The sequence below is a fragment of the Lissotriton helveticus genome, chromosome 12, assembly GCF_964261635.1.
Source record: "Lissotriton helveticus chromosome 12, aLisHel1.1, whole genome shotgun sequence".
NCBI classification, from domain to species: domain Eukaryota; kingdom Metazoa; phylum Chordata; class Amphibia; order Caudata; family Salamandridae; genus Lissotriton; species Lissotriton helveticus.
Window position 1 is genome coordinate 194,025,278 of NC_136073.1, and position 12,975 is coordinate 194,038,252.

A 12,975-nucleotide genomic window follows, 5' to 3' on the forward strand; every position below is an offset into this window, starting at 1 on the left:
TTTTCAGTTTGTAAAGCGGGGTTTTGGTTTTTTAATAGGCCAGCTACAAAAACAGGCATGTTCCATGCCCAAAAACAGGGAAAACTAAGCATCACTGTTCCACTGTGTAGCTCATAACTGTCCAGAAAATGATAGGGAGCCTATGGCAATCATGGCTTGTAAAATCTTTAGATTAAAAAAAAAAATCTTAAAAACTGGCTTACTGACCATAACTTACTGATACTTACTATTAGTTGGAATCAATGTCATTCTAATTTCCATGCTTCTGATTGGTCAGCACATTGTCTGCTTTCACTTTGCATGTCTTCCTGCATTCGGTTCATGACATTCCATGCTGTAGAGCATGGCCCAAGTGCAGCTTCCAGTCACTGGCTAGTGGCCATTGTTTTTCCCCAGGCTACGCACTTAGGAAGGTATTTACTATCTAGCACTCCATACAAATGCATCAGCAGGATATCTCCCCAGCACTCTTCCCACATAGCTCCTATCACCCTCCCAAAACACAATTTAAATATTGTCAGCTACTGCATGTTTAACTCCATACACAAGGATATCTCATATTACTGGCTAAATGATGAAACTAGCCCTTAAAACTGTGCAGATTATTTTTCATGTAACATGTTCAGAGCCAGCACATTCTACGCAGCTGCCCACCCCTCTTCATATAACCATTTATAAATAGACACTACTAGCTGGTGATGCCAAGAGATACTGAATCTAACGCATGGTGTACAAAAGAGCAGAGAATAATGCAATCTTTCAGATATTAAGGGGAATTAGGTTTCGTTCACTTGGTGGCGCGATTAATTGCTGGAGAATGGAGCTTACCCTTACCCTTTACCTGGCTCTAAAATGTCTGTGTTATTGAACATCTCATTAATTGTCTCCGGGCATTGAATTATCCACAGTCCTAAGCTCCAGCTTTCGCACTGCCGATTTGTAGGCCTGTGGCATATTCTGGTTACAGGCTACTTCTAAATAAATGCCATCATTGCCTGTTCACACCAAAAAAAACTGCTTTTATGGTTGCAGGCCTTTGGGAGCCAGTCCTCAAAGGATATACGTATGCTGAAAACCTTAGTACGAGATCCAAATTCAACATGATAAAATATATTCATTTGATCCACATAAAACAAGCCAAAAATATGCTTTTAAGATACACGTGCAATGTATGACTAGCTAAAAACCACCATGCCTTATTCAATGGCATGCCTAATATATGTTTAGAAGATCAGAATTTAAAACATGTGGACCATCTCTTTCTACGGTCAACATGCCGAAAGACCCTACAAGTACCACTTAAGTAAAAAAAAGAACACAGAAAATCAGCGCTCTATTAAACTCCACAGGCAATTGCTTGCTAAAATATCTTTACAAGATCAGCAAGTGTCACAGAAAAGTGCTATAAGGTGAAATAATTGGTGAAGGCTATGCTCTCTGGATATGGAGTAGGAGAACATAATATGATGCGACGTCAGTTCAAGAGCTGGTAATACTGGCCACATTACAGCACTGTTTTAAAAAAAATATATATTTTTTTCTATAAGCCATGTTGCACAGCAGCTCAACTGCTGTGCAATATGTCAAACAAAAAGAATTCTGATAGAGGCATCTAGCCGCAGATTCCTTACCTTTGAACTTTCAGGCGTCAGGCTGGATCTGTAAGATTTTTATTAGCATACCCCAACACACCAGTAGGTGGTGTCAGTCGACTCCGCATGACGTGGTCGTCATTGTGGTGACATTATCGTGGTGACGTCTGCATCGTCAATATAACTACCACTCCAGCGTGCTATCAGTTCTTTTCTTTTAGCGCTATCTAGCTCTGATCTGTTGAAAAGAGCTACCCTCTGTCAATTTTTTACAGCATTTTTTGACCCTTTGTCGACTTTGTTGGTTTGTTTGTTTAGGTTATGTCGAGTAAGAAGACTTCAGGGTTCAAGCCATGTGGCGGCTGTCACCGCACCATATCGGTCACAGACCCCCATTTAGTGTGTCTCTGGTGCCTGGAGCTTGACCACAACTCGAAGTCATGCCCTGACTGCCGGACCATACGCCGAAGGCTTTGAGGGAGCGGTCCCTAAAGCTACTTGCGGCCTAGCGTCCAGCACCATGGTGGTCGACAAGTTGGTCTCGATCCCTGTCCAGGTCTCAATCGAGAGGAAGGTCCAAACACCGCTCCGGTGAATCGAAGTCCGCTTTGTCGAAGTCAGGTAAGAGGTACCACAAAAAACATAAAAAGTCGAAGTGTGCTTTGTCTTTGCCCCAACTGTCTTGCGATGCGGTAGAGGAAACTCAGTGTTCAAGGCCCTGCCTCGCGGAGCGGGTGCTTGGGTTGCCTCTGCGTTTCCCTGCCTTTCCAGGTCTATGATGCCATGTGTGCCATATGTGCGTGGCCTACCCTGCTGGTGCGCCTTCAGGCCCCGCAGGCTCAGAGGATGAGGAGGCCCCTGTGGTTCCCACACCTGCTACTCTGTCCCTCGCGCCATTTGCTTCGATTGGACCCGTTCCTGTGTCCAGACTGACGCCAGTCGCACCTCCACAGTGACCTTCCCTGGTGATGCGCCCAACACTCTGGTCTTCGACGTTGCTGGCGCCCACTAGCGGCATCTCCCCAATCCTCATTCTTGACAACATAGAGCCTGTCTGGTGTCCACTGACACCGAGACTGGGGCCAACGGGGTCATAGGACTCCATGCCATTCACTGTGCCCTATTCTGAAAGGTTAGGGATGGAGAAAGAGGATTGGTAGGGGGAGCAGGATCTCTTAGAAATCCCGTACAAACATGTGGACTGGTACGAGGAGTTGGGTGATGACATGGTTTGGATGCCTCCCCTGACTCTGGCGGGCATCATCTGCAGGCCCTGGGCGTGGTTCACCCCAGCCCGTGGGTCGGGAAACTAGAAGTTGAGGTAGCCATGATCCACTCCTCCACCACAAAGCCTTCCTAGTCTGATTCCCCCAGGATCACTCTCAGACGGTTGATGGCAGAGAATGCCATCATATCCACCACTGGCGAAACATCCCATCGGGCAAATAGGTATTCCCGATAGTCCAAAGGGGCTATTCCCTCCCCTTCAAGACTACCCCTCCATCTATGCCTCAAGCTTACAATCGGCTGATGGAGGATCACCATGCCTTACTCCACAAGGAAGTCAAGACCAAGGGAGCAATATAGAGGGTTCCCGGGCCAGAAGTAGGCAGTGATTGTTATTCCCACTACTTTCTGGTCCCAAAGAAGGGCGCTCAATTTGCAATCCCTTGAGTAAGGAGAAATTATGCCGATTAATTTGGACAATCAAAATGTCAGTATTAAGTCCATATACTTCCTCATGATAATTATAGAGTTCATGTGGCACATCGATTTGGACCCTGATGAGGTCCCCTCTTCTTTTCAAATTGGAGCTACTCAGCCCATACACAAGCTCGACCCACATGTAATTACAGAGTGGGTGCAAGATTGCTCGCATTCCATCCTAAAGAAGACCCCACTGCAAGGTTCCCTTGGTCCTTATTCATCACAGTTTTGGAACATCGACATTTTAACCTTATTGACCTGGACTGAAAACTTCTCCACATATAGATTAACATGGCATTCGGAAAGTCTATCTGTTGATTTGTTGCAGATTATATTCAGTAAAATACCTTCAGCCGTTCCTTATTTGAAACCATTGTTTACACTGTATATAATTTCAATTGCATATTCCAATTCTCCTCTCATCTACGTACGAGCACTCCTATTCACACCATTTCCATTCGCTGTGGAGCATCTGTGTCACATGAATTAATGTGTTGAGAATAATGATGTATTAACAATCTACAGAAACAAACCAAAATGTATTTAGTTGTGTTCTTTTTGTAATATTGGGTACTAAGTTATACTGTATTCCCATCGGGACCACCTGTTTTTCTGTATCCAGTGTTAAATCGGCTGATGGAGGATCTCCTTGCCTTACACTGCGAGAAAGTCAAGACTGGCTAAGGGAGCTATAGAGGGTTCCTGGGCCAGAAGTAGGCAGTGGTTGTTGGTCCCACTACTTTCTGGTTCAAAAGAAAGATGGAGGCCTTTGTCCTATCTTAGACCTCAGAGCCCTCAACTACTTCCTCAAAAAGGAGACGTTCTAGATTCTCACCCTAGCTCAGGTCCTGTCTGTCCTGGACCTGGGAGACTGGATGGTGGCGCTGGACTTGCAGGATGCCTATTTTCATATCACCATCCTGCCTGCCCATCATCGCTACCTGCGGTTTAGGGTGGGCCACGAAAACTTTCAATTTGATGTGCTTCCCTTCGGCCTTCATCAGCGCACCTCGGGTGTTCACAAAGGTGATGCTGGTGGTGGCAACCCATCTGCGTAGATTAGGGGTTCCATTCTTCCCCTATCTTGACGTCTGGTTAGTGAAGGCAGGCTCACCCTAAATAGTTATCTTCCACCTCCAGATTAGGGCAAACCTCCTGCATTCACTGGGGTTCACTATCAACATGCCAAAGTCACAACTGAACCCCTCTCAGACGCTCCCTTTCATTGGAGCAGTTATGGACACGTTGCAGTTTCGGGCCTATCCTCCCAAACAGTGAGCCCAGGATATTCAGGCTATGATACTGATGTTTCAGCCTCTATCCTGCATTTTGGTGAGAATGACTGAGGCTGTTGGGCCTCATTGCCTCCTGCAAGAGACCCATGCATGGTGGCACATGTGGGCTCTGCAGTGGGACCTGAAGTTCCAATGGGCACAAAATCGAGAATCTCACCGACCTGTATCAGATTCCAGAGGGCACTGCAAGAGACCTGAAGGGGTGGTCATCTGGGGAGGTGGAGATCAGAGGAGGCTGTTTTCCAGTGGAAGCTAAGCTCCATATTCATCTGTTGGAGCTTTGCGCGATCTGACTGGCACTGAAAGCCTTTTTGCAGTCGATAAAGGGAAGGCTCATGCAAGTGTTAACGGACAACACTACTGCCATGTGGTACTGCAACAAACAGGATGGGAATGGGGTCGTGGACTCCGTCAAGGGGCCCTGCATCTCTGGACTTGCCTGGAACAGTGCATTTCCCTTGTAGTTCAACACCTGGCCAGTTCTCTGAACGCAAGTGCGGACAAGCTCAACCAAAGGTGCCTTACGGATCATGAGTGGCATCTCCATACAGAGGTGGGCCAAGGTCTCTTCGCTGTGGGGCATTTTCACCTGCTGTGCGGGGGGGAAGGGGCCCTGCGGGGCACCACTGTGCTTGTGACGAGCTCGGCTCGTCATGGGGCACAGTGGAGCTGCACTCATGACGAGTGGAGCTCGTCAAGACCACACCCGTTTTGGAACGTTCAGCAGAGCAGGGAAATTATCCCCACGTGTGAACGTTCCAACGGTCATGACGAGCTCAGCTCAGCTCGTCATGAGCACAGCTCAACCGTGCCTCATGACGAGCTGAGGTCGTCATGAGCATGAAAAGTGTTAAGCGGTGGGAGATCCTTGGTTAGATCTGTTCCCCTCCGAAGGGAATAGGCAATGTCAGCAGGTTGCACATTGGTGTTTCCAAGTTGGCTCTTGCTCGGCAACGCTTTTCACCACGAGTGGAGCTCAGGACCTTCTATACGCCTTTCAGCCCATACCACTCCTGCCCAGAGTGCTTGAGAAGATCAGGAGTGACCAGGCACAAGTTTTTCTTATAGCTCTGGACTGGGCCCTGAGAGTTTAGAATTCCAAGCTTCTAGACACGAGCATCGGTCCTCCGATCAGGTTGTCCCTTTGGGACGATCTTCTATCACAGCAGCAGGGGAGGATCCTCCACCCGAACCTGTCGACTCTCTGCTTCCTTATGTGGAGATTGAGTGGCGACAGTTGACCGCTTTAGACCTTCCTCCCGAATTCTGTGAGGTTATTTTGGCAGTTAGGCATCCTTCCACAAAATCTTATCACGTCTGCCGATGGAACAAATTTTGTAAATATTCTACAGACCAGTCTATTGACTCTCTAGCTGCATCCTTGGGACATGGGACAGCTGGTTACTCTTCCCACCTTCTATGCATCACACACACTTCCAAGGAAGAAGTGTGTCTCATCACCTGGACCCAAAAAGAGCTTTATTGTTCTATCTCGATTAAACCAAAGAGTTCCGGGTGGATCATAAGTACTTTACAGGGCACATGGGTGCAAAGAAAGGGCATGCTGTCCAAAAGAGGACTATATCCCGCTGGGTTATCCTCTGTATCATATTTTGCTATGCCTTAGCAAAGAAAGATTCCCCTGAAGGGCTTAGGGCCCATTCCACCCCGGCAAAAGTGGCCACAACGGCTCTCCAGCGTGATGTCCCTGTTTCTGATATCTGCCTAGGAACCATGTGGGCACACGTTTGCCTGACAGTACTGCCTGTATTCCCAGGTTCGCAGAGAAGGCCTGTTTGGTCACTCTGTTTTGCAGGATTTTCTGGTCCAATCCTTTCTGCAGTCCCTCCTCCGGGGATGGTATTGCTTGGGTATCTGCTCAATGTAAGGAATCTGCGGCTAGATGTTTCTATCAGATGGAAAAGTTAATTACCTTCAGCAATGTCTAATCTGGTGGAGACATGATCTAGCTGTAGATTCCTTAATGAACCACCCACCCATCCTTCCCGCACTGCAGAATAGTTTGTAGTGTCAGGGATGTTCGCCTTCAGGGTCCTAGCTGTTAATTTTTTAACACACCATAGCCAGTCACTTTATGGCTTTGTGCTTCTGGCGTGTAAAGTCGTGAAAGGTACTGACATCAGAGTGCCAGAGTGGCAGTTATATTAACCCCTTCCATGCTCATGACGAGCTGAGCTCGTCATAACTGCTGCTTCCCTCCCACGCACGACAAATTCCCCGCCTGTACGGGCGTTCTATTGGAGTGGGCGGAGTCATGACGAGTCCAGCTCGTCATGAGCACGGCTCCACTGTGCAGCATGACAAGCTGGACTCATCATGAGTACCGCGGCGCCGCGCACGGCACCTTCCCCTCGCACCGCGGTGAAATTAGCCCCGTGTGGAAGGGGTTAACAACGTGGATGTCACAATGACTCCAAACATGATGCCGACGATGCCACGCAGAGTTGACTGATGCCACCCACCCAGGAGTACTGCTAAGAAGAATCTTCAGGATCCAGACTGATGGGTGGAAGTTCAAATGTAAGGAATCTGCGGCTAGATCATGTCTCTACCAGATAAGGCGTTATCGAAGGTAAGATACTTGTCCGACAGAGCCAATAGTTTTTGTATACGCGGAACCTATAGGCTTTGCCAATGCTTGTTCAGCTGTCTCAGCTAGTCCTTTCACTGAGTGTGGTGTTAGCGACAAATTAGAATCTTGCTGTATCTTTTTTTTAAGTTTTATATAGTGCGCACTTGGCCCATAGAAAAGAGTGCTGCACATGTGTGGTAGCGTTCTAGTGTTCCGATGCAGGAACAGGATGTGGGAGCACAGGAAGCGGAAGGTGGCCATATTGTTTGTTGGCGCCGACCGCTAAGAGATAGTGGCATTCTCCCGGCGCTCCGGAATAAAGAGCAAGTTACACCAAGCTTTTGTGTGCGCGACATTCATTATTACAATGGCGACGAGTTGGGGGATTTAATCCCGAACACACACGCGACGTCATCGCGAGCGCACGCATTTCGCGTGGGAACAGCACAAAGACCCGGAGCGCGGCAGAGGAGCTGCCGAGAGGCTAGAATTGGCGCGCAAAGCTACCAGCTACCCCTGAGGCCATCGCAGAGCCCTAGCACATGCCTGGTGCAGAGAAGAAAGCCATTTCCTCAACCAGCACCCTCCAAGTGCACAGGGAGCAAGGCGCAGCAACTGAGAGCACCCAGACCAAGTGAAATAAGGTACCCAGACCATAAGACCACCGTGGTCCCGACATAGTGACCAGGCACCCTGGCAGATCAGCGGACTCTGGCGGCAGCATTAGGCTCCTCGCACCCAGGTACAGGTGGCGGTCCACAGGCTGCATCAGACCCCACAAAGAGAGGACAAGGGGAGAGAAGTGACGAAGAGTACAGGGAAGAAGACGGAGAGGGACAAGACGCTCCAGGGAGTCCACCCAGACGGACGGTAACTACAGCAGGGAACAGGAGGAACGCTCCAGGGATGGCAGCCCAGGGTACATCCCTCACCCAACTAGTACCATTCCTGACGAGGAGTGGCGAACCGGAAAGGAAGTGGGAAGACTGGAAGAGGTACTTCCTTAACTATCTGGAGGCCCTAGAAGAGGAAAGTGACGCCCAATTTTCGAGCAAAAGGAAAAAGAAGATATTGCTACATAATTTAGGCCCAGAAGGGCTCAGGGTATATGACACCATTGTCAAGGCTGAGAGAGACGCCGGAGACGCAGAGGTATTTGATCACGCCATTGCTGACCTAGATGCGCATTACAGACCCGTGGTGTGCGTCGCCATCGACAGATTCAACTTCTTTCAGAGGAAGCAAAAAAGCGGCGAGACGGTGGACGAGTACGTCGTGGCATTGAGGAAGTTGGCCCTCACGTGCAAATTTGGGGGACTGCATGATGAACTCATCAGGGACCAAATTATCATGCACACATCAAGCTCTCACATACAAGAAAAATTGTGGGTGAATGGCGACGCCCCACTCAAAGAAATTTGGGCGATGGTCAAGAAAGCAGAGTTATCAAGACGGTGCGCTCAAGCAGCGAAGAAAGATGCCCAGGAGTCACAAACCGTGTGCAAGGTTATGACGCCAAGTAGAAATGACCGTTCGAGGCAGAACGAGACACGAAGAAACCAAGGAGGCGGTAGACCTGACAACTCCACCAGACACCAGTCGGACGGCAGGTCCAACAAAGGAGGAAAACCCCAATGTTACAGGTGTGGTAGCAATGCCCATCTGGGAAACGACAAAGCGTGCCCCGCCTTTAGAGCCAAATGCTCTTACTGCAACATTTTCGGACACTACGAGAAGGTATGTCGCAGGAAACCCAAGAACGCAATGGTACAATTAATAGACCAAGAACAGCGGGATGGGGACAGCGACCAGGAAGACACAGTGGAAGAAGAGGAATTCCTGTATATCGATGTCCAAATACTGGAAATGGATAGTTCAACCTCAGATAGACCCCGACTCGACATGCACATTGGAGGTATACCTTTAGAGATGATCGCAGACAGTGGGGCGCCCATTTCCATCGTTCAAAGACAGGTTTGGGATGACAACTTTGCGTCACGAATCAGAGACTCTCCTTCCCATGGACGTGAGGCCGGTCACGTACACTGGGCAAAAGATTCCCATGTTGGGGTACTGTCCTCTCATGTTTGAATTCAGAGGCCGTCACGCGCAGTGCAAGCTATACGTTGCAGAGAGAGGCCCGTCCGTGCTGAGTTGGAAGGACCAAGGAGCGTTAGGAATCCAGCTTAACCCGGGTGGTATCGAAAAGATCTTGCTAATGGACATGGAGACCAAAGAAGATGTGGCGTTGTGGCAGACGGCGTATCCTAAAGTGTTCAATGGCCAGATTGGAGAACTGGGCAAATACACGCACCTCATAAAGCTGAAGGAGGGAGCCGTGCCGGTGGTGCACAAAGTGAGGAATATCCCGTTCCGCAGCAGAGAGGCAGTACAAACTGAACTGGACAGATTGGAAAAGGAGGGTGTCATCAAAGCTATTGAGAGCGCAGAGTGGCTTTCGCCCCTAGTTGTCGCCCAAAAGCCCAACGGCAAGGTACGTCTCTGTGTGGACCTCAGAGAGTTAAACAAAAACATCATCATAGACAAATTCCCCTTGCCGCGCATCAATGAAATGTTGGCAAAGACAAAGGACGTCCAATGGTTCTCCACGGTCGACTTGTCGTCGGCCTATCATCAAGTAAAGCTCCATCCATCATGCAGCCACCTCACGTCATTTATCACACCTTTTGGGTGTTACGAGTTTGTGAGGACGCCCTTTGGCCTGGCTTCGGCCGCAGCGGTTTTCCAAAAGATTATGCACAAACTTTTGAAAGACTTGAAAGATGTCCTTTTCTTTCAGGACGACATTCTCATAATGGGGAAGTCAAAGCATGACCACAATGCGAAGCTCCACAAAGTATTACAGAGGCTGCAAGACAATGGACTGACAGCTGAGTGGTCCAAATGCAAGTTGGGAGTCCAATCCGTCACATACGTTGGTCACGAGGTGAGTGGTCAAGGCATTACTCTCAAGAAGACGAACATGAAGGCCATTTTGGAGGCACCCACTCCGGGAAAGAAGGAAGATGTTCGGTCATTCCTGGGGATGGCCGAGTACTACAGCAAGTTCATTCCCCATTTTGCTACAAAAACGCATTTCATTCGGCAACTACTCAAAGAAAAGAACAGATTTCAGTGGGGACAGGAAGAACAGAAGGAGTTCGAAGCGCTCAAACAAGAGATGAGCAAGGCCATTCCCCTCAAGGGATTCGACCCGCAAGCAAAGTCCATCCTCACCACTGATGCCAGTGACCGCGGCCTAGGGGCAGTACTGATGCAGCAGGAGGAGTCCGGGGAGTTGTCGACTATCAGTTTCGCCTCCCGCTCGTTGGCCCCCAATGAAGAGAAGTTCAGCGTGGTGGAGAAAGAAATGCTGGCTGTGGTCTGGGCGATGGAGAAATTTAGACAATATTTGTGGGGAGCCAAGTTCTTAGTGAAGACAGACCACAAGCCGTTAGTCCGCGTCCTGACATCAAGCGGTCATGATCACGCTACGCCCAGAATCGCCAAAATGACCCTCAGACTATTGGACTTCGTCTATGAGGTGGAACACATACCGGGACCGCAGAACAAAGTAGCGGACTTCCTGAGTAGGGCGGCGGCCATGGACGAGGCAGAGAATGAAAGGAGGCAGGACTGGAAGGATTACGTAGTGGCCACCATCCAGGACACAGAAGGAGTTATAAGTGCCCAGGACTGGGAAAAGGCATACGAGGAAGACACGGATCTGGAGGCCGTGAAAGGTTACGTTGTCCATGGATGGCCAGAAAAGAGACACCTGAAAGAAGAATTGAAACAGTATTGGGAGGTCAGAGATGAACTGTCGTTGGCGGAGAACCCCGTATTCCTACTCCGAGGCGACAAAGTGGTCCCGCCACAGAACATTCTAGATCATCTGATGTCTTTACTCCATGAAGGGCACCAAGGGATCACGAAAACGAAAGCCTTGGCCAGGACAGCGTACTGGTGGCCGGCCATAGATGCACAGGTGGAACGGCATGTGCGCATGTGCGAATCATGTGCTAAGGCTGACAAAACTCAGAGTATGCTGAGACCGCCATTAGGAAAATTTCCCATCCCGGATGGTCCGTGGGAGATGATATCGGTGGACATAATGGGTCCAGTCCTGGATAAAGAAGGAACTCAGAAGTACGCAGTGGTAATCATCGACAAGTACTCAAAATGGCCAGAATTAGAAATCTTGGAACATGCAGATACCGAAGCTGTGATTCGCTTCCTGCGGGCCACGTTCGTCAGAGAGGGCATTCCGAAGATCATCACGTGTGACAATGGCCCCCAATTCACATCGGCGAAGTGGACTGCATTTACCACTAGAAACGGTATCGAAGTGAAGCACACGCCCATCTATCACCCCGCTGGAAATGGCCAAGTAGAGCGTTTCAATTGGGTGATTATGGGCACCATTCAAGCGGCCATAGAGGATGGTCTGGACTGGGAGAAGGAGTTGGAGAAGATGATTTGGGCCTACCGCATCACACCTGGGAGCACAGGCTACAGCCCCTTCAAGGTTTTAAGAGGTAGAGAAGCGTTCACGAAAGACAACTCAGCATGGAGGAAGTTGGTGGTACAGAGCAAGTGGTCACCAGCTGTGGTCAGAAAGAATCTGGAGAGAGCCCAAGCAGTCTACACTGCACATTACAACAAGAGACGCAACACCCGAGATGCAGAGCTGGAGAAAGGCGATTGGGTTAGGGTAAAGCAAGCCATCATGAAGAGAAAGGGGGAAAGCAAGTTTTCACCACCCCTCAAGGTGGTAGAACCCTATGCCCGGTCAGCACTCCTGAGTGATGGAAAGGTATGGTCTATGGACCGAATGGCGAAGTGCAGCAAAATAGTGAAGTGGGAAGAGGAAGTAGAGGATGGAACAGAGCAAGTATTCAAGGAAGGAGGAAGTGAAGAACGTGAAAGGCGAGGAGAGGAAGTAAATGGAGCGGAGATACAGGCAGCAAGTGGAGAAAGAGAGGAGAGAGAGACTACGGAGGAAAGAGGTAGAAGTCAGGAAGGAAGTGTTATAAATGCGAAGGACAGAGAAGAAGAAAGAGCGAGAGAACGGACGGAGAGTAAGGCGACAGAAAGAGAGAGAAGTAATGAGAGAGTGGAGACCCGAGCAGGAAGAAGAGTAAAGGTACCTGAGAGATTCAAGGACTATGAAATGGACTGGAAGTAAGACTTTTGTATACTGTTTGGTTGTTGCATAAAGGGGGGTGATATGTGGTAGCGTTCTAGTGTTCCGATGCAGGAACAGGATGTGGGAGCACAGGAAGCGGAAGGCGGCCATATTGTTTGTTGGCGCCGACCGCTAAGAGATAGTGGCATTCTCCCGGCGCTCCGGAATAAAGAGCAAGTTACACCAAGCTTTTGTGTGCGCGACATTCATTATTACAACATGTTAACTAGATTACCTTCCATATTTGTTTAGTTTGTGGCCAGCTGTAATGTACAATTTTTTTCATCGGTTCGCGAAGTTGGTGCAAATGTGCTTTCGCTTTGGTTTGCCAAGCACAAAAAAAATATTTACCCATCTCTACTTCTGCGTTGTCCCTCCACACTGTAGAATTGGTCACTGAAGTCCAATCCACAGTAATGTGCTTGCTTTGCTTCATTTCCATCTAGCTTAGCCTCCCTTGTAGCAAATACTTCCAAGAAGCAGAAGCTTTTTATTTTGTGAACTGAAATAATTCAGTAGTCTGCCCAGTGCCTGCTACGTGTTCCCCTTAATGGAAATCTCGCTTTAATTACTGCGCTGCCATCTTGTTTAATGCCGGCT

At 48.9% G+C, this 12,975-nt stretch overlaps 1 protein-coding gene across 1 annotated transcript in view; it reads left to right on the plus strand.

Annotated features, from left to right (window-relative positions):
* The window catches only part of LOC144799696 (DNA topoisomerase I, mitochondrial-like), a 1,324,061-nt gene that overhangs the window by 1,263,047 nt on the left and 48,039 nt on the right, over nucleotides 1–12,975 (plus strand). The window lies entirely within an intron of this gene.